We start from the raw sequence: 22,782 nt of genomic DNA on the forward strand, positions 1-22,782 counted from the left end.
ATTTGGAATGAAGAACCCAGTCTTGGAGAAAGCAAAAAAAAAAAAAAAAAAAGAAAAAGAAAAAGAAAACCACCACAAGGTTCTTTCACTCAAATGGCACAAGAACAGAGCAATAATTAAAGTGTCATGACTTCCTGGTGTTCTCCATGGCTCTCTTCACACAGTTTCTCAGATCTTTTCATTCTGCACTCCCCTGCACATATCCAATGCCTGCCAGAATGCCAGAAACCACATTCATCTATGTGCCCATACAAAGGTGCCTGCAGTGGCCAAGAACTGGCAATGTTGACACATGAAATTCTAGTGGTTAGGCTCATCCTACTGATGCTTCTTGAACTAAAGCAATGGTGCAGGACAGACATGCTTTCTTCTTCTTAAAATAATCTCAGGGGAAAAAAAGTGATCTGGTGGCTTTGTTTCCATCCTGTTCTCCAGGTGCTGAGTACTCACTACACAATAATGTAAAAATCAGTGGGTGTAGAGCCAGTGCAGGCAGTTAATATAATTATTAATATAGTCATTTAGTAAAATAATCTAATTACTTTGTTTACGTAATAGAAATTTTAGGTCTTCTCAAAAATTAAATTTCATCCTCTGGGAATGGAGTTTTATGGTTGGCTTCAAAGATTCTGGCACCAAGTGCAGACCTTTCATATAATTGCTCTCTTTTGAAATGGATTATTAAGTCAAATTAAACTGAATATGAAAGAGAGGCCATACTGGAGCTGATGGGAACAAACAAAGCTAACACAGACTGCATCCATCCCCTTTTCCCCATGTACGTTTTTAAGGAATGTGTATTTCCCACCTAGCCTCCATAAAATGCTCCCCTTGGAAGGAAAGATTTCGGGTGGAAAAAATTATATTTTTCATTTATTTATTTATCATAAAGAAATATCTACAGGCTGCATATCCAAGACTGGCATTTTCAGAACTACTGGCACTGGCATAGCTCTCCATAGTATGAATTCACTTATGTCAGTAGTGTCTGAATTACACTAAAGCTACTCAAAAAAAAAAAAAAAAAAAAAAAGACAAATCAAATGCTTTTAAAGAAGCAAGGCTCCTATTTAGCAGACAGGAAAATATGAAATACATGCGCAAACATTTCCAGACATAAATGCACCAAAATCCACATCTCCATGGACACTAGTGATTTGTCTTTTTTGTTGGGTACTTGCACTGAAAGTAGCACCTCCTATTTATTTTCATGGAAATTGGATAATGCAAAGATACAAAGAGCACAGTAACACTATTTCAACATTGTCACCACCATTAGTTCTGCATTTTCATCAGCAATGAGCAAGAACCTGCGTGCTGCACTCTTAAGAATCTGCACGACTAGAAGTAACCCACTGTTGTTACTGCTGAAATGCACCACCCACCTCACCGTGCTCATTCTTCCTGTATGGAGGAATTCAATGACACACCTTCGCTTCATATGCACTCCTATGTCAGATGCCATTCTCATAGAGTGCCCTTCTGCTGTCATCTGTCACACAGCAGCAAAATGTAATGGAATATTGTTGGGAAGGTTCAACCTGTATTGCCATATGACCAATACCACTCTGATGTTGGAGGACAACATAGTAAAATAAGAGGCATTACTCTCAGACCAACCCAGTTTATTTTTGACTTTTTTCCATCATGCTTCTATTTAATATCTTCATACTCTCCATTAAAGAGAAAATGTCAATGTGAATAGCTTGAACTGCGTTTTCATTTACCAAGCTGAATTGATATATAAACAAACAGGATCAGTTACTCAGAGGATTGTACTTATTAGGATGGGATAAATTACATATGTTAGACAAAATTTTGCAGGTGAAGAAGGTTCTATTTTGTTGTTGTTGTTTATGATAATAGGAAAGTTTTCTACTCTTTTCACAGATGTTCAGGACATTGCTTCCTTAAAGCTTCCAAAACTGAAAATTAAACCATTATACTGCCTCTATCCAGTTAAATCAACAGTTATAAATGGTACAAGTATGAAATTTCTGGAGTGCAAGGAGACAGCTTTCTTAATTAGAGAGTCCTGAGAGAAAACCAAACTGGTGCTGGGTTTTTGTTTAGTGTTTTAAAAACTTCTTTTCCCTTCCTTTGTAAATCTTCACCTCAAAGGAGTTCCTGCAGATTGGTATCTGACGTACGACGGGATACAAATATACACTAGGTTTTGCACTGGAAAGTACATATAACTCACGTGAAGAAGATAAGGTGTGTCCCTAAGACTGATGTGCAATCTGGAACTACACAGCAGCTAATGAGTCATTACATCCATACATGCAACGTGATCTACTGAAATGCAAAGGAAAAGTAGACCAAAACCACTGTGTACATTTAAGTAAGGAAACAAATCATTTCTTTGGGCCAATACAGAAACTGGGAATTCTCTGCGCAAGCACAGATCCACGCTGCACTGTAAGTTATGGCCTGCCCTAAATGAAAAATGCTGATCTGGGGATTGTTCACTTCGTTGTATTTTTCCAAGAGTAACATCCTGTAGGGAACAGCCAAGTTAATACAATGTTTCCACTCAAAAATTGGCAGCCTAAATGCAGCCAATGGGGTGTATTAAAAGAGAGTTGGCCTGCTGATAAAATGTTATTGCAGAACATGCAGACTAAGGAGAGTCTCTTACTTTCCATGAGAGAATGTAACCTTAGACTAGCGGAACTGGGTAACTAGCAATAGTGCTCTGGATTTGTAATTCTTCGTATATTTTCACTCTGTTTTAAACATGTTCTGTAATTTACCACATCTTTCAGCCACTGGAAGCATTCAGACTTTTTTTGTCTGGTTTATTCTTTCAGGTAACAGCTTGTGATCTGCCCAAGGATGTGACTCGTGCCGGTTGTTTTAATGGGCAGCCCCAGTGTGTGGTGGACGTGCCACGCAGCATTCGTCTGCTTGGTTTGAACACACAGCTAATCACTTCTGACGCAAGTATGCATCGGATCTTTCTTTAACTACTCATGGATGGCTCAGTATTTTCTCCAAACTTCTAATTTCTGGCCCAGGCAGTGAATAACTCAAGAGTGAAATGTGAAACTACAGTAATGTACAAAACAAAAGCTGGTATTGAGCAACTGAACTGAAAAAGATCTGAGGTGCCAAAAAGCCCCCGCTGCTCTACTCCATGGAGATAACAGATGTGTGCAGCCCTGAAACCATCCCCACTTCCCCTTCCCCAGTCATGCTCAGCACTCCTTTCATACCCATTAGCTTAAATAAAGCTCACAAGTTGCTTGGGTCCACAGAAACGTGCAGTGAAAAGCTCAGTTTCAGGCTAGGTCTCAGTAATTAACATCATGCTCATGTGAACTGGCATGCAGATGAGGGCTCAGTTCTGTGACTATCACCAGATGCTGGATCAGCATGCGAACTTCAAGATTTCAGAGGAAAAAAGCCAAGTTCCTGGGGCAAGAACCACAAGAGCCCTTTGGACTAGACACAGGAAGATGCACAATTCAACACTAACAAATACTAAGCATGATATGAGTTACATGCAGCTACCATTTCAATACATTTTGTAGAATACTGTCCTACAACAAAACTGTTTTGCAGTACTGTGTGGGACCCCGAACACTGACTTGAGATTTCAGGCCAAATACTTCCTACAAGCTACTAAATAAGCGTGCGTGCATGTGTCAGTACATGCACATAACTCCTCAGCTCCTTTCTCCTCTCAAATCTCCCCAGTATATAGCACAGAGAATCTGCTAATGCTTAAATGGTGGCAAAGCCAAAAGTAATTTGGCTGCCTCTCTGAAATTCTAGAAACTGCCAAATTGCACTGCTTAGAAAGAAAAATAAAAGTTACTCTTTAATTTAGGATTTTAAAGAAACAACATCTCTACCAGTCATAAAGTCAACTACCCAAACGTACTGACCCATTGCATGTTTTCAGAAATCAAAGGCAATAAGTTCTTCCTTCTTAGGTGGGGCTCCTACATGATGTGATGACAAGCTTTCCAAAGGGAAAAACAAGATTATAGAAACCCACTTGTTTACAGATACGCTGAAACCCCAATAACTTTCCCATCTCTTTATAAGGATTCCCCAAACTTTCCCTCCTGCTCCTGCAAAATAAGAGGTATGGGAACACTTTATCAACAAGCAGACAGATAACTCAGGACACAGCATTACACCTAATCCAGAAGCACAACTTCTTTTATCATCTTTAGGGATAAACAAAACAGCAGACTACAGGAGCAGTCTGCTGTCTGCAGAAGCAGCTTTGGTTATGTGAATCCAACTGGGGAACATCAAACCCTTCAGCCTTCAATCTGGATGCCCCCTCATCAGGATTTCAACAATGTTCTGGGCTGCATTAAAAAAGCAGTGGCCAGCAGGGATGGAGATGATTGTCCCTCTCTGCTCGGCTCTTGTGAGACCCCATCTGCAGTACTGCATCCACGTCTGGGGGAGAGGATGGCACTAAGATGAGCAGAGGGCTGGAGCAGCTCTGCTGTGAGGAAAGGTTGAGGGAACTGGGCTTGTTCAGCTTGGAGAAGAGAAGGCTGCGGGGAGACCTCATGGTGGTTTTCCAGTACTTGAAGGGAGCAAATAAACAGGAGGGGGAACGACTGTTTGTGAGGGTGGATGGTGACGGGACAAGGGGAATGGTTTTAAACTGAGACAGGGGAGGTTTAGGTTGGATATGAGGAGGAAGTTTTTCACCCAGAGGGTGGTGAGGCACTGGAACAGGTTGCCCAAGGAGGCTGTGGATGCCCCATCCCTGCAGGCATTCAAGGCCAGGCTGGATGTGGCTCTGGGCAGCCTGGTCTGCTGGTTGGTGACCTGCACATAGCAGGGGGTTGGAACTGAATGAGTATTGTGGTCCTTTTCAACCCAGGCCATTCTAGGATTCTGTGATAGGTTTCCCTAAAACCAGACTGATGTACTTAAATGTATATTCAACTTCTTGTCTGCTGGGTGACACCTCAAATGATGCTATCTGGCAACTCAAGTTGATCCCAGGAGGAGAAGGGCTCCTAGTCTACATTTTGGGTGTGTGTTGCTCCAAGAGGGCAGCCAGCAGGTCAGACTAACTCCACTCCCATCCGCTGCTGATCCTCAGTCTCTCAGCTCTGCTATATTTTGCAGAAGTCCTGTTTGGCAAGCAGGCTGCTGCAACCTGGGCAGTAGCCAGGGGCTCTCATTGAAGGTGCTTCACCCTGCACCCAAGCCTCTTTTATGAGTCTCAGACTTGCATAAGAGATGCAATGCCAAGTTCAGTGTGTTGTTGGTTTTACCAGCTGCCTTTTTAATTAAATTAATTCACAGTGGGATGAGAGACTACAAACAGCAAGGTGTGAAAGCTTTGCTTGCCTTTGTTCAGGTTGCTAGGTCTGTAGTTGGAGATGCTCACCCAACAGCCCAAGGCCTCGGCCACTGCCAGTGGGTGCTGCAGACATTTGTCTGGTACGAGCAGAGGATCAGAAGCATTAAGTAGCCAATCCCAAGTAAAAGAAGGGAGTGATTGGCCTGTGCCAAAAATCTCTCCCATTGAACTGCTGTTAAGTGACATAAAAAGTGAGCTTCCACGAACTTCATTCCAAAGCCTCCAGCAATTTAGTTCATTACCAAACCTCAAACTGGCTACTTTTATAACCATTTGCATTTTAGATCTCTGTGCACCAAGTTTTCATTCAGGCATTTGGAAAACAGGTACTTATATGATCTTTGCTCTCCTCACACTTAGAACAAGTGACAAGGTCAACTGCAGAAAAATTCAAGATGGAAAACTTAGTGTTACAGTTTGTGCTCCCTCCTCAGACCTCACCACAGTCACCTTCTGGTGACTGGATTCACCAAAGACATATTCAGGGCCACGTAGGTTCCAGGGCCAATGGATCTTCCCCTTGCATCAGGCAGATTTCTCAACCAACTGCCAACATTTCTCCCTGCCACAAAGATCAGGAAAGCATGTTAGCAAGCATTTGCTGCATTTCACAAGAAACCCTAAGCATGCTGTAGGATCTGGCTATGCTTTGATGGCAACCAGCCACATGCCCTGTCAAAACAGCTGTATATTAACTGGGCTGGAAAACAGAACAGATGAACCAATGCCAGTACCCAAAAGGCTTTCTAGAATCAATGATTAGAAAAAATATTCAATTGCAGGCCTCAAAGTCTGATCAATACATTATAGAAATAAAACAATTTGTTTGGAGGGTGTCATTAAGTCTTTAACTATCCACTTAATGCCACTAGCAATCCTAGTCAAGTAAATGTTTGTGCATGATTACACTTCAAATTTAGATGTGGACCTATTGCCTATATCACAATCCATGTAGTTTTGTTTGCCTTCTAATGGATTTAAATTGCCAATAAAGTGATGCTTAGGACCAAGACACAAAATGAATCTTGAAAACCAAATATTTTCTTCATCATTCATTTTCAAAATGCTTTGAAGGTTAAGGGAATTCTGTCTTGCCTGTCCCAAATGAGAAATTACAAAATTACCAATTAAAAATTCCCTTTTGTAATCAAATTATGTGCATGAGAGCTGTCATGTGCAGCTCCTCTCACATTCTCACCCTAAGGAAAGGCTGTGTGCACTCTACATACCTGCATGTGGGGGGGGTGGAACACCAACCCACCCTGCTGCATGGGAGAACGCAAGCCTAAGATCTGCTTCCCAACACTGCAGGAAAGTGGCTTCAACATGAGCTACTTGCAGCTCTACAGATACAGGTATGTTATCATCCTTCTGAAAACTTCAGGTGAGGGCAGTGTGCAAGCAGTTGTGCAAAGGAATAAGCCTATCTTGGCTTGGAAAAGAAAACAAACAACACACCCAAGACTGGTTTTCCTTTTCATTGCCACCAAGAAGTCTCCACCTCCTTCAGGGCTCAATCCTGCCACTCTGCAAATACCCAGGTAGCACATTAAGTGGCTGCAAAAGCAGTTGATCACCTTTTACAGGCTCTCCAGACATCGTAGGGCTGGGTTCTCCTAACAAGGCGCTTTCATCTTCATAAATTAGGTATGATCTGCAAGCAAAATATTGTTCAGAAATTTTTGCAAGTATAAAAAAGGATCTAATTCTCTCTTCATGAAAATAAGCTATGAAGCACTAAGCCTCTGCAGCACGAGCTGCTTTAAAAAAAGTGGGAAGGAAGATGCAGTGTCCCACCAGTTATCATGGCCACAGAAAGTTGCATCGATTAAAATAAAATTAAAAAAAATAATAATACAAATATAGCTCCCCCAAACCTTCCAAAACAGAATCCACCAGTCCATGCAGGTGCATCATAAATACTCTATATATAAACCAATATTAGACTTGATTTTGAGCTGCAGCAAAAATCTTATTTATATTCAACAGAAGGATTGTTAAGGCTGAAGAAAACAGTGCAGGTTAATTCTCAGCATTAATTAGAGCAAAATATCCCAAAGCCGTGAACTAATAAAATAGTTTCTTAAATGCAGTCATTACTAATGGCAGGTTTTAGGCAGCATATAGTTCAAAGCTTAATTGATTTTCTTCTTTCTCTTTACCCCCTTTGGTTTTCTATTGATCCACAACTCACAAACCCTGACAAACTTTAGCAAAACATGCTACGATGGACAAATTAAAAGGATCTTAGTGAAAGGAGCTGCTGCCAAAGCACTGGCCAAAGTGAGTCTTGGTGCAGAGAATTCCACCAAACCCAAACAGCTCATCGTGGAGGCTCAACCCATCCAGCAACAAGCTGAGGACAAAGAGCATGCTCCCAGGAACAAGCAAGTGCCAGGAGGAAAATCTGCAGCATGTAATTTCTTTTTTATGTACAACTTCTTGGGTAGGGGTTTAAGCTGCATTAAATCTATATGACAGTACAGTTATAATACGCAGATCCTGATTTTTATAATCCTCTTTTGACAATCTCATGGGAAATGCATTATTCTGATCCCTATAAATACAACCCCACTCCCAAACACAAGATTAAAAAAAAAAACAACTTACTCCTCCATAAAATCTGAAGAGACTTGACAATTTGATACCTGAATTCAGGCCACCTTTTAACTTGCTGTATTTTTTCCTGGCTGTACTTCTACCACTTAAACATTTCTAAACTCTAAACCAAAACTCCATTTTAACTGGGACAGATCAATTATAATTTCTCTGCAAATTTTGTTACTGCAGTTTTACTGTGACCTGAAATAAATACCCAAAACACAGGAAAATAATGTGAAGAGTACTGCATAGAACTTCTCCATATGATTCCTCCAGGACAAGCAATATTTCTCTTGCCAGAAGCGTTATGCTGGGCAGCACAGATGGAGAGTAAACCTGAAAGACTTAAATCCTGCTTGGCACAATGTTTCTCCTGGCTGTTCAGGACCCAGGTCTACTTTCAGGTAAAGGTGTGCTAGCTCATTGCCTCATGAGCTATGAAGTTTACCTGAGGGCAGAATGTGACCTCATGTTTTCATAACACAGCGTTGCGGATACCTTCACTCTCCCAGCCCATGGCCATGCACATAAAGGTGCTGTTAGCTTTAGATAACAGTTGCCCGTGCAATTGCTGGCTGCACAGGTGAACGTTTGCTATTCCTCCATCTGAAAGAAACTACTTCCCCCCAATCAAACTGAAGTCTTCCTTGCCCAGACCACTTTCAGAAGCCTTTAGTGTTCATCTCCCCCTGCAGCTAAAGCAAATTTTGTATTTTAGCATACCACATCATATAAGATCAGGAAACAAGTACAGATATGACTTTTAAACAAGGAGCAACAAACATCATAAATAAAACCTTCTAAGTGTTGGGAAGCTTCCTCATTCACTTTCAGTTTGTGCAAACGCTGCAAGCTGCAGAGAAAACATGGGGTCCAGACATAAACCCTAGCTATCACCCTTTGCAAGACACTTAACCTCACATACTGGAATAATTTCACTGCCTTTAATTTTCAATTTCAGAAGTTTGCTAATTTTGAGTTCAAAAGGCAGGACAGAATGCAAAAGCTCCATTTTTCTACAACACCTGATATTTCCTACCCCCCAGTGCAGCTTTCTAGCTTTCATTAATCAACCTAAGGTTCACTGCCTCTCTGGGCTTCACTGCAGTGAATGCAGATGAGAATTTATTGGTGTCCTGATGTATTTCAGTTCTTTTCTTTCTAAACCTTCACCAGGAATTCAAGTTTCATTATACTACCAATCTGTGCTTCCTAAGCTCACAGAGAGCAGAATGCTGATACTTATAAAGGCACAGTGTCCCTCAGTGTCTCTGTGAGCAGACTACCAAACACATTCCCCATGTGGTTAAACAACTACAGAGTGCAGGCTCAGTTCCTGTGACACCAGGAACTCCTTCCAGATAAATAATCATCAGACTTCTAAGCTCTTCTGTCTCTTGGCCTCCAAAAGCATCCTTAATATACATATAAAACAACTCTTTAAATCCTGCTATTGCTGGAAAGCATTCCTTGCATAACACTGAGTTTATCACAGAGATTAATTAGAAATCAGGCACAGGGTGCATTTTTTAGGTGCACGTACATTTTTGAGATAATTTACTGCTTGCCTAAGTATTGTTATAGAGCATTCAAAGCACTAACAAGAAAACGTCTTTTAAAAGTTCTACTTTTGACTACAAAAGTACTTCTATTTTTGTCATGATTCAGGCTATATGATGATATATATCAAGTATCTGAACACCTTCACAAAAATCTGTTCCCCTAGTACAGTTCTGGAAAACACATGGAAAATCATGTATGTGCAGCAGGTCTCTGGTGTATTAGTATGAGGCCTAAATAATGTTTCCAAAAGGACTTCTGAGGGTACCTTTGCACTACGTTGCTCACCTGTCCTTATCCTCCGGGTAGCACCACAAAGGCACCCTGTGCATAGCGTCCAATCCTAGAATACAGCCACTGTCACTGCCTTTAACTTAAGTGAACTCTAAAGTGCTTTTGGCATTTGCTCAAACGTAATGAGGCTAGGATTGTTATCAAGTGTAAATGTGCTCTACTGCCCTAATGTACACGTGGCAATAATAGATGCTTGTCAAGGGAGAGTATCTGTGAAGATCAAAATGCAAATTAGGGCAGGAGTGCATCAGCACAGGAACTAGAGCTTATATCACAGTGAAGATGTGAAAAGTAGAGCTACAGAAAGCATCCAAAAGTCATCTTCCAGTGTTCACACCTACATGGTTCAGTCTAGGATGGCTGCCTCCAAGACCAACACAGTTCACACAAAACTTGCTGCTTCTCATCAATATATCCAAATGTTCACAGGTATTTTAACCATATCCTGACTACATCAGGATTTGGGCTCAGCTCTGAACATCCAGCTGCAGCAGAGGCAGACTTCTGCAATGCTCTCTCCCAAGTTATTTAACTAATGGCTTCCATGGGAGAAAAAGGAGGTAAGCCCCAATGGCACCGTCCTAATGCATGGTCTTAAATGCTCTCAGGAGCAGACCAGGGAAAACAAGAACAGTCACACAGAAGAGACACCAGTAGGGAAGCTGCTCCTTCCAGCCTTCTGCATCATTTATCTCTCAGCTACTAACAGCACACAGGTTACCATAATGGAGGAGACTGAAATTCAGGCTGTGACAAACAGAACTCATATTTACAAATATATGAATTAGCACCTATGCATAATTTCTTTCAGTGTATGTTTATTTCAGAGCACTTTCAAAGAATAAAGATGCAGATCAGCAATTACTCCAAAAGAACAGGGAAAGGCACCAATTATGAAGCATATATAAGTAGCATTTTTCTATTTCACAAAACTGCATATATGTTTCAGTTTTATATAATCTGATAAAAGCACAGCTTTGAGAGAAAAAAAAAACAAGAGAACAGCAGCCAATCTTCATGAAAACATAGTGCTACTGAGCATAATAAATTCTTCATAATCCCCATACGCTTTTTCTAAATGCATGTATCTATTAATACACACACTCAGCTCTAAGAGGTAAGAATAAGGTTTAAGAATACAATGAAATATAGTAAATTTGTTGCACAGAAAGTCTTCCTGTACCATAGCTGAGTAACAGCAAAACTCCTAAATAGGATGCTAATCTGATGCTACTATCAGTGATAAGGTAGAGTCTCGCTGAATCCAGACTAGTTCAGTCTTTACCACTATTTTGTTTCTCCTATTTGCACTGCACTGTATAGAAACATTTAGAATGTGTTACTTCAAATCTCTAAGTTTTAATAGACAGCAGAACTTTGTTACACAGCTTGACAACATTTTCTTGTTTTCAGACATAGGCAGTGTACACACGTAACATGAAATCTTGCCCAAAATTCACATCCATAAATCAAAATTTCCAGCAGCTTCTGATGCTTCCACTTATTGAAATTAAATTTACAAACAATCCTCAGAGGCTCATTATCAAGAAATGGCAAGTAGTTGCCCTCATCAGTCATGATTTAAAGCGTCCCTCCTTCAGCTTCTAAAAATTATTGCTCCCTTAAATAATCTACTTTTTGCCCCCAGTAAGACAAGGCTCCTAATCCTGTACAGGCTCAATGACTACGTACAACTCCACTGATTTCAAATGGATTGTGCATACAAACGAAGTGATGCCTTCGCCAAAGTAGCTTGCTAAATCACAGCTATTGCTAACTATTTCCATGAAGACCTTTTCTCAGCTTCAGAACCAACTCATGCTCTCCTATGGCCACAGCATTCAGTGAGTGCTAAGCTCTTACTTTTACTTTAATTGTGCAGTTTAAAAGTCTGTCTAATGTACACCATATAGACAGGAGCTGCTTAGGTACTGTGTGGCATAACAGTTGTTGCAGTTTGTTCCATTTGTTCCTATGAAGTATGAGTGCCAGAGGCCTGTAAAAACTAAGAATGCCATATTAACATATTGTGTCAGGACTACAGTAAATAATTCTTTTTCTTTTATATATAGACGTACATGTGTAATACATGTATACACATACAATAAGTTGCAAGGTCTGCCATTTAGAAGTTTTGAGTCCAGCACATTCAGTATGTGAGCAAAATGCCATTCGACTCAACCAGATTAACTCCAGCAAGTTTTGAGATATCTCCTTTTCTCTGCAGTCGTAGAACCATCACGTCAGCTGGCAGAAATCCATGGTGAAGACACATCACTGTACACATCCTAAGGAATTCATCAATTTCAATTCCATCCAACAGAATGTCTAGGAATAATTTTTTAGGAAAAGAAAGTGAAGTGACAATTACCAGATTACTAGACTTACTTTTAAGCACAGCCAATCAAAATTCACATTTAAAGTTTTAATTCTGACACCATAATGCCTTGTGATGTGACTATAATTTATAATCTCACCTTCTGTTTCAGACAAATTACTTTTTTGGCATAGCCTTCGTAATACATAGTCTGGTATTTTGTATCAGCTTTCCCCTTTAAGTAGATGAGAAGAGTTTTCTTAGGCAAATAAAGTAATAAAAAATCCTGATCCTGCAGTCCTGGCAGGCAAAATATCCATAGACTTCAAAGGAATATTACACCTAAGGTTTGCCAGATTAAGTACCAGTTGAAAAGACATGCTTCTGCTACAGTGTTACTGTAACAGAACTGTAACAGAAGCAAGATTTTCTTTTTCCTCCAGTTCTCCATAATTCCACCTCTTGCAATCCCCCCCCCCACCCCGCATATAGCTGCAGTGCCTTTCTTTGAACTTGCACATTCCTGAGTAAGAAAACCAAAATCTTCAAGGCCATCCTTGAACCTCACCATACTGCCCTCTTCCAAACACATGAGGAAGGTGGGGATGGAGAAAGTGGCTTCATCACAGCTAATGTGCCAGCCAATGCCACTATTAGATGCACAAAACTGCATGAGTTGGGCTGTATAACATATTCCCTTGGAATACATGGCCCACTGCCATCTCCTAAAGAAAATCAAGCAAACGGACAAGCAATAGCACTAAGAGAACAGATCCTGGGTCTATTCAGCAGTAGACACATTACTTCTCTTCCCTAGAGTATAAAAACTGAACTAAAAAAAAAAAAAAAAAGAAAAAAATCAGGTAAGGCAGCTGCTCCTTTTCATTCCGTGCTGCAACTGGAAAGCTCCCAGGCAGCTCCTCCATGTGTTTTGCATTTTGCATTACTCCATTTTGCATTACCAGTGCCAGTGCATGAGATACGCTGCGCTGAACACTATCAATGCCAGGACATTTCACTGCTTGGCTAACCTAATGACATACAGAGCATTTTCCTGCTCTCATCTCTCTATTATGAGGATAGTCTAACTGCTACATTGCTTAATGCACTGTTAAATACCCTGTGCTATTTACTTTCTTGCAAGAGAACTTCCTTCTCTTCCTGCTCCGGATTACAGTCCGCTCTGTATCAGGCTGGGGCTGATAACAAGTCATTTCACCAATCACATGGAAGGGATTAAGGGAGGAAAAAAATGGAGCTGAAGAATTTAGTAGCTGTGTGGAAAAAAAAAAAAGCAATAATCAAAAGGACCATACGTTGACACAGCATGTAATTGTAGATAAAAATCTAAGCGTTTCTGAATTTTTTTTTTCAAACTGGCATATTAAAGGCTGGGAAAGCAATCTCTCTTGCCTTTTCAATGTTCACATTCTAGTACCATGCTAAAATTACACAGAAACAACAGAATAGAATTATTATAAAATTCAAAATTCTGTTTTCCATTTCAGCCAAAACAGGCAATGACATTTCTCATTTCTGCTGACACAGAGTATTTGGTAGAGGAAATTCATGGGTGTACAGCTTCAGATGAAAAGCTACACCAGCCCTATACAGTTGAAAGAGCTTTGGGCATTTACAGCAATGTGATCAATTAATTTTAAGCTGACAGAATTTGTTTTTTTCTTATGCGAGTTATTATACTTCCAAAACAAAAGACTTATTTTATAATTGCAAAAACATAATTGATAGTAGCAATTTATTCAGCATCTGAGGAAGTTCATTGGCAATCTAACAATGGATGGAATCATTGGTGACAATTTTACAAAAGCTTTTATCAATGTTTACGGGCCATTAAGTCCAACAGTGAGATTACCACTAAGATATCATCACTCTTAACAGTACAGCACTGATCCATGGAACAATCCATTTTCTAGTCTTGCCTATTATAACTAGTCTGTTTACTAAAGTGTTATGTTTGCTGTTTTTGAAATGATCCTTGTCTTTGAAACAGCATTTGAGTTTAGCTTTATAGTCAGGATCCAGTTGGTATGTTAAAGGAGGAGAAAACAGGCCAAGTCCCTTTTCAAGTGTCAGTGACTAATTTAGATTTTCCCCTTCGTCAGATAAGCTGTGAGTAAAAAATACCGACACGAGCTGAGCATACAAGCACACATACTCATGATATAAGGACGTATTTCTGGGAAATAGGTAACAGAGTATTTCTCTGCAGAACCCCAAAGAATTCTCCTCCTGCATTAGCATCTTTGACGCTGCTATACTATGAGTTAATGAGGGCCATAGTAACTAATGACCAGACACAAAAGAAACAGAGAACTTGTTAATTAGCTATTTTTAGTCTTAATTCACTGAAAACCATGTGCTCATCGATGCAAGACAGACTGCTGCTGTTCAAGTCAAAAAGACTTTCATTTGGAAAAAAACTCTATGCTATCTTTTTTCTGCTTGAGAAATATCATAAATGTCAGGAAGCACACACTGCTGGGAGCATCGTGCACACTGACGAACAAAAACTTCAGAAAAGATGCTGCTGGTTTAGTTAATTGCCATGAACAACTATGATAAAATGACGCTTCCAATGGCATCTACCACATTAAGGAGACAAAAAAAAGAATACAAAAAGCCCTGAAATAATAACTATTAAAAGAAATCATTAGCATGAGCACCTCACTGAGCTTATCAGAAAGGAAACAGGCTGCCAGTATCTTTGTTCAACACAACTACTTTTTGAAGATCAAATGGAAATGAGAAAGCGTATAAATGAAAACCCCTTCTGAACCCAAGACAAAGGAAAAATATCAAACTAGTGTAGTAATTAGACTCATATCTCAACACGGACATTCTATGAAATGATGAGGTCTTACCAGGATCACTGAAGATGCAAAAGTTTTGACTTCAATCTCCTACATCATTTAACTTCATTCCAAGTTATCAAATTAGGAATCACCAAAGGGAAGCATCACATTTGCTTTGACAGACAGTAACTACTGTAACTTCACTGTTTATCCCTTGTTCTGAGTAGTGAAGACCAGAAGCCAAGCACTTGGCACAAGCACAAACAACATTTTCCTTTTTCTACATCTGTGGAAAAGGACTTACTGCTGCTTCTGCTCTAGAGGACTGAACTCCTGCTCTTAACTCTGGGGAAGAGATAATGGGACCAACATCTACCTGGACAATGCAGCCATGGCAAGCAGCAAACTGATCCAGCCTTGCACCTCCCACAGCCTGTTGCACAAAGACACTGGCTCAATACCAATGTTTGTTTTCCACAGCTCTGCAAGGGAAACTTCAAACAACAGCCCATGTTCTGTCCTCAGTAAGCCCAAGTAAATAATGACTAGTAAGAGAAATTTTCATTAGAAAGACAAACACTAGCCCTTCCACTTGTAATGATGATCAATGTACTGTCAGCTATCATGCCTCAATAGGAATGGCCTCATTGGGGCCAACCAGATACCAGTCAGGATTCAAACACTGAATCTGAAGAGGGAAATACATCCTTTCTGGATCTAAGCCTACAGCATGTGTCCATGGGGAAAGACCTGGCATGTCACATGATGAAGGGGAGATGGGACTGTTCCTAAATTGTGTGACAGCTTGTTTCTAGTGCAGTCACCTTTCTGCCTCAGGGTGGCTGAGAACAAAGTCCCACTTCTGCCACTTCCCACTTTCAGCAAAAGTGAGTTATGCCATGCACAAAGACCATACACACCACTCCTTGCTGCAAAACCCACGTTCATCTGCAGACACAGAAGTCTAAATTATGGTCAGCTCTGTCAGAATTATGCCGATTAAAAATTCTTATTTAAAAAAATAATTGGTTTGCCTTGCTCTGGTTTAATTGTTGGGTTTTTTTTTTCCACTTGGGTTTTTCTGCTTGTTTTTAAACAGGAAAAAGCAAAAGGCAGGGCTTTGTACAAAACTCATCTGAAGAGCAGCAAAACAAATGGAATCCTTCTTAAACAACTGTGAATATCATGTTTCCATCCATGAGAAATAAGTTGTAATAAAAATGGAGGGGGAAAAAAAACAACCAAGACTGCACAGATGAGAAAACTTCCATGTGGAAGGAGAAATAATTTCTGAAAAGGTAGTTTCAACCAGGACTTCAGGACATCTTCCTTACCCTCTTTTTCTGTGGAAGAAGGGAGAGATTCCTGCTCTCATATGCCCAGATATGAGGATACAGATAGATGATCTCTGTACCTCTGGATTTAATGCATTAGAAGCAAGCTCATCAAATATTAGTCATGTCTGCTTCTATTACAGCCTCTTGTTCATAATGATTAAAGGAAATGGAGGATTTTTTTTCCAGCTTCCAAAGTCACAGTTTGTGCAAAGTCCAGTGCCAAGGCCCTCAGGCAGGAGAACCAGCAGTTGCTGATTTTGTCAGGAAGCCCTTAATTCTTACCCATCCACTGCATCTCCAAAGAACACCATCAGCCAAAGCTGCTTATTGCCACGGATAGCATGTGATAAATTTTCTTCAGTTTATCAGCATTACTTTGTACATGGCATACTTATAAAAGTAAGTAACAATATGTTTTTAAAATACTACTTTCAAGGTGCACTTGGCGAGAGAAATCAATTCCCCATTAAGTATCTGCTTGCAGAGAATGCAAGCGTTGAAGATGCAGCACAATGCCACCCATACAAAACAAATCTATATCTCATTTTAATGTAAGCTTTGGTTAAGTGGCTCGTGATGAAATGCCACCTAGCATTCCAAGTATAACCCAACTTAATTGTATCTACTGAAAGCCACACAACAAACAGCATGAAGTATACAGCATGCCATCCTAATTGCAGAAGTTGTTTCATTTACTAGAAGTTATTTATTTATTCAAATGACCTGAACAAGTGATATAATCTGAATCATGGGAACCAGTTACTGATTTACGCAAACAGCCTCTTGCATCTTTGCTGAAAGCATTGTTAAAATAACTGACCCAGCAGCTAGAATGGGCTTCCTCCTTGAACCATGCCTCCCTCCTAAGCCTTGCCTCCCAGGTGAACTTCAGAAAGCAGGGCTGTTATACAAATGCATTTTGAACCTAAGAATTTCAATAAGAAAACAAATAAATTATATGCATCGGTATTTCCCAGATCAGGGAATTTCTTAGCAATAGGGAACAATAACATGCAGCCATAACAATCGTTTGCAGAATGTAAGTACACAGTTCTGAAAATTGTTTACTACCTTAGATTCAAATCAGATTCATCTTTCAGAAGCACACATAAGTTATCTGATCTTAACGGGTGGAGACAAGTTTGAATGTTTGAATACAAATCCCCAGTCAGAAGTAGCTGTAGTTCTTTGTTGTTTTTTTTTTCTTCAGTCAGGCATTGGGAATACGAAACTGCTACTAATACTGTTCTGCAGCTAGGTAGAAGCGATTTCAGAAGCAGTTCAGATCTCACAAAGCAATACCCACTTGCAGCCCACCTTGATTGCAGCCACTGCCTCATACAGCTGTTACTCTAGCAGCTGCTGCAGTTTCCCCAGTGTGGTGGAACGAGAGGCCTGTCGCAAGCAGAAAATAAGAAGCCAAGCCAGACACATACCATTGAAGTCACCATGTCCCAAGTGAACCACCAGACACGCTACGGCCAGCATCCCACACGGACATAGAACTGCCAGGGAGGATGCAGAGAATGACCTTCAGGAATGGGACGAAACAATGCCCTTTGCTAGACATCATTTCCAAGCTCGCAAATCAGCCCTCAAATAGGAAGCCGGTTACCTCAAACTGCAGGCTACGACTGTCATTGGCTAGAACAAAGGAGGAGAGGCCAAGATCCCAACAAGCAACTTAGCCAGTAGCCAACTGTTTTACCTCAGGCAGCCAAAGTCTCCGTGGCCCTGGTTCCATGGCTCCCAGTAGATAAAATAATACTTTTCCTACCAAGAGAAGTGCAAATTCACAGCGCGCCAGTGCCAAGAATAGCCAATTTCTAGGGCTACCCTGGTTATCTTCATATGTGTAACTGAGTTTGGTGATGAGAAATCAAGGATTATGCCACTATTTGGATTACAGAATGAAAAAAAAACACAAAACAAAACAAAAAAAAAAAACAGTTCCCACAAATAATAACTTTCTTACTGCACAAACCCGAGCTAAAGCACTACTTTTCTGTCATTGGAACGTCTGTTTTATATCCACTCCTCCTTCTTTCCATATTTCCTGGAAAACATCTCACCCAGCATCACCCTGCTCTGGACCCCAGCAGCCTGGAAAGAGATATTCTGGCAAAACAGTCCTTGCATGTAATGTGTTATTTTTATTGTGCAAGGCTTGGGATGGAGTGGGATGGCAGAGCTGCAGTTTCCACAGGCGCCAGAGGGCATGGCTGGGTGGCGAGGAGCACAGCACCTTCGCTGCATGTTGGAACCACAGAGCAGCAGGTGCATGCAGCAGAGGGCCTTTAATCAGCCTGGCAGCACCACCAGCCCTTGGGGTACAGCCTCTGCATGGCAGCCCTTGCTCTGCTGCCCAAAGCCCCAGTCCACACTGGGACTGGTGTCCCAGGTGTATCAGCCCTGGCCAAAGGACAGCACGGTTCAGTGTATGCACCATGCATACCCAGCACAGGTGATGGAAACCAAGATCCTTCATTATTAATTCTCAGTGAAAATGGAAAAGCCATGACAAACATTTGTCTCTCTATTTTACCTTCAGATAAACTGGAGCAGAGCTTCTCAACTTTACACAAATAGCAATTCATCCCACCTCAGTTTTTCTGAAGCAAAGAATAGAACTGAAGTTAGTTCATTAATTTGAGCCAAATGCAGCAAATATGCCGTGGCCCAGAAACTGAGTGGGAGACAAATTTAAGGAAATTAAGCAGTGCTCTGCTATTTTCAGAATAAACTGGCAATTTTTCATTACAAATAGCATTTGATTTTCCTTTTTACCCAACTTGAAAAAAAAAATGGTTTCAGGTCAAACAAATCTTCCAAATTAGCCTAGATCTGCCTTTTTTTAGATAGTCAGTGCTCTGTTTTTATTTCCTTTTTTTTTTTTTTTCTTTCATTTTTCTTTTTTTTCACTTTACTAGAACCACCCTAATATGTTTCACTTTGACTGGAAGTCATTCTTTCTGTTTGTTTGTTTGTTTTCCTCCTTCAACCACCGAAACAAACAGAATCCTCCCATGGTTTGATGCACTCAAACAGTGAGACATGCATGTGAACATGTAGATGTTTACTTTCACGTACACAGATGTGTGGGTTGAAGAAAGCACACTGAAAGGCAGAGGAAACTCGCATCTGCCTTGCACTGATTTGTCAGTAGGCAAAACACACTTCGCATTAAAACTTCAAAATGTGGTAGCAAGCGTATTTCAGAAAGTTTGGTCATCACAAAGTTTGTTTGAACAGGAAAAGTAACAAGAATTTCTCATGCTTTTTCCTTGTGAACAACACTTAATAACATTACTAATTAAATACAGAGTGCACAAGACCCGCACCTACATATAAATATGCTCCACATGGGCCAAACTAATAAGGCATAGTAGTCACAGCTTTCTTAATAAACAACAATCTTGCTTCAGCAGAAATAGACATTCGTTTTGTACAACCTCTCTGAACAGGAAAAAAACCCACTTTCTTTCCACATTTCTTTTATAAATAACTTCTGCTGCCCATATTCATGCCAAGTCCTCTGTAACTATAACTTCTGAAAAAAAAGTACATTATTACTCAATACAATTAGGTCAGCAGAATTCAGCCCTAAATAAAGGAGTGTTACAGTCCAGTTTGATGCCATGGGAAGCCAGAAGTAACACAGTGAAAGCCAAAACGGGCAGGAACTGTACTAGATCTCATCCTCTGCTGACTAACATAGTGTTCCTGGATGCATAGAAGGAAGTCAAATTTTTTCACACACAAAAGGGGTAGCATGCACTGTATCAAGCTGAACAACAACTGCCCAAGTCCACAGGAAACATCAACTGGTGGGTTCACATCCCAAGCACCATTAACTCCCAGCAAAGCAGAATTATCCTAGGACCATACCACACTATAGAGTGACTTGGGTTCAAACAACTACTTCCATTCCCTCTGCTATGGACAGGAATCCCTCCCACTACATCAGGCTGCTCAGGGCACCATCCAACCTGGCCTTGGTAACACCTTCAGGGATGAGGTATCCACAGCTTCTCTGGGCAACCTGTTCCAGTGCCTCACCATCCTCATAGAGAAGAATTTGTTTCACATACCTAAGCTAAATCTCCCCTCTTTTAGTTAAAACCATAATCCCTTGTCCTGTCACTACACTCCCTGATAAAGAGTCCTTCCCCAGTTTTCCTGCAGGTCATGTTAGATACTGGAAGGCTACTGTAAGGTCTCCACCAGAGCCTTTCCTTCTCCAGACTGAACAAGCCCAGCTCCCTGAGCCTGTCTCAACAAGAAAGGTGCTCCAGCCCTCAGATCATCCTTGTGGTCTCTGCTGAACCTAAGTGCTTTCTACCCCTGCTAAAGCTGCTAAATCCGTGCCAATGACTACTCGGCAGGGATAAGCAGGCAACAGGGGCAGAAGGACCTCTGGTGAGTCACCCTCTCAGCCAGAGCTGGTGTGCCAGCACACATCAGTCTAACTGGGAGGGTGTATCCCCAAGGCAAGGGCTGTTTTGCTTGGTCCCATCATGCCTTCCCCCAGGTATCACATAGCCTGGGCAAAGCAATGGTCCCACTCAGCCACCACTGCACCCAGGTGCTGGGTGAAGCGCTTTGTAGGACTCAGAGAGGCAAACTGTGCACTCACTTCTCAAAACACGCTTACAGCAAGGCACGTTGCTCAAGCTGACCTTTAGGTGAGAGTGGGTCAGGTGATGATCCTTAGCACAGCAATAATTACTGCTTGAGCATGCATCAGAGGCTGCACACTTTCCTGCACACGTTTCTGCATGGCAAATTCAAGAAAGGAAAAGTCAGAATGTGCCTTTAATGAAGAGCAAATGAAAGCCCTGCTCTCTTTCCAATCACTTCCTGCTTCTGTTAAAACTAGCAAAATCCTAATTAGATTGGGTGCAATTCTGTACTAGCTGAGCCCCAGCCAAGGCGATCACATTTCCCCTGCTCCAGGAGAGCAGCGTAACAGGGTGGTATTTGAAGAATGATAAAAGACAGTGCAACTAACGCTCTTCCAAAATAACAACTACTCTTGATATCAGGTCACTTTTTGAAAATGAGGCCTTTCCAGCTCATCTGTCAGTGGGTCACCCCAACAAGTTCTCCTCTTGTGTAGACCAGTCAGAGGATGATTTGGTGAGTATGGCCAGCCCTGGCTTCTCAGAGCAATGCCCTCCAAGGCAAAGCAATTTGGCACAAAGCACAACCACAAAGCACTTCAGCAATACAGTCTGGAACACTGGATTTGACACAAATAGAACATGACATACTGACTGCTGGGTTTTTAATGTATGTTAGTTTTTTATTGGATGCAACACTTAGAACCACAGTTTGACTGTACCCTCTGATGCACACGTTACTGAAACTTGGACTGATCTAGGGGTTTTGCTTTGTAAGTATGGATATTAGTGCATTCGGGGAAGACAGTCATCCTCCCTAAGATGAAGTAAACCTTTTGGTAGGCTTATTTCTGAACAGCTGCTAAAGCTAATGTAGTTTGTACTGAAGGAAGATAAGGATGCCTTCAGAAGGAACTGGTTTGGCCAGTCAGCTATCTCGCTACTAAAGCTCGCATATCCTACTGATTTCAGTGATATATGGATACCCAAATGAAAAAGTCAGCCCTGAGGAACACAATGACATTGTGTTACACTCCCTGAAAGTCTCTATAAATTAACAAATGAATTATAATGTACTACTCTGACTGTAGTCTTCAGGGCATTGCTCTTCATTTCTCATTTATCTGGAAATCTCTTCATACTCTCTTGATGCAAGCAATAATACATTATTTACTACTATCACTTCTGCACGCAGTTTGTTCACATGTACATATGTGAACATATATGCATTCTGTTGAGACACCAAACTCTTTCACAGCATTTTGCACATTCACTGTATTTGCAAGTTGTCTGAATTAAGGGAATGACTGCTGTCACTTTGCCTTCCCTTCTTTGCTTATCACCAATTGCCCTTAACAATAGGCTTTGGATTTTTTTCTTAATCGTTCACACATTGAGGCAAAGGAGTAAGAACAGGTTTATACTGAAGACTTATTTAATTGCTTTATTTCACCACATTGAACTATATCTGAAAAATCATCTCCAGCGTTTCACAAATTTGTTAAAGTTTCCAAAGGCAAAAAAAAAAAGAAGAAAAAAACCAAAGCAACAACAAAAAAAAGAAAAAACAAAAACCAACAAAAAAACAACTACAGCATCCTAAAGGAGCCTAATTTCCCCGTTCCGCAGAAAGCGATACGAAGCATAAGGTACATGAGAGGGTACTGCAGAGACCTTCTGCAGTATGCTGCCCCGTGGGTTAATGTGCACAGTCCTTGTTCCCATCCCACAAAGGCTGCAAAAGTACAGATCAAAACTAGCCATATAGAGCCAATAAAGCAACAAAAAGCAGTTTGCATAAATGCAGTGTCACTAAGCACTGAAACACAAAATGGACATCAGTCAAAAGCATGCTGCAGGAAGTGGCATGCCTGCTGTCAAAGGAATTGTA

At 40.8% G+C, this 22,782-nt stretch overlaps 1 protein-coding gene across 2 annotated transcripts in view; it reads right to left on the minus strand.

The window, feature by feature from the left end:
• The window catches only part of EGFR (epidermal growth factor receptor), a 151,406-nt gene that overhangs the window by 124,297 nt on the left and 4,327 nt on the right, over positions 1-22,782 (minus strand). The window lies entirely within an intron of this gene.

The sequence above is a fragment of the Lagopus muta genome, chromosome 7, assembly GCF_023343835.1.
Source record: "Lagopus muta isolate bLagMut1 chromosome 7, bLagMut1 primary, whole genome shotgun sequence".
Taxonomy (NCBI): Eukaryota; Metazoa; Chordata; class Aves; order Galliformes; family Phasianidae; genus Lagopus; species Lagopus muta.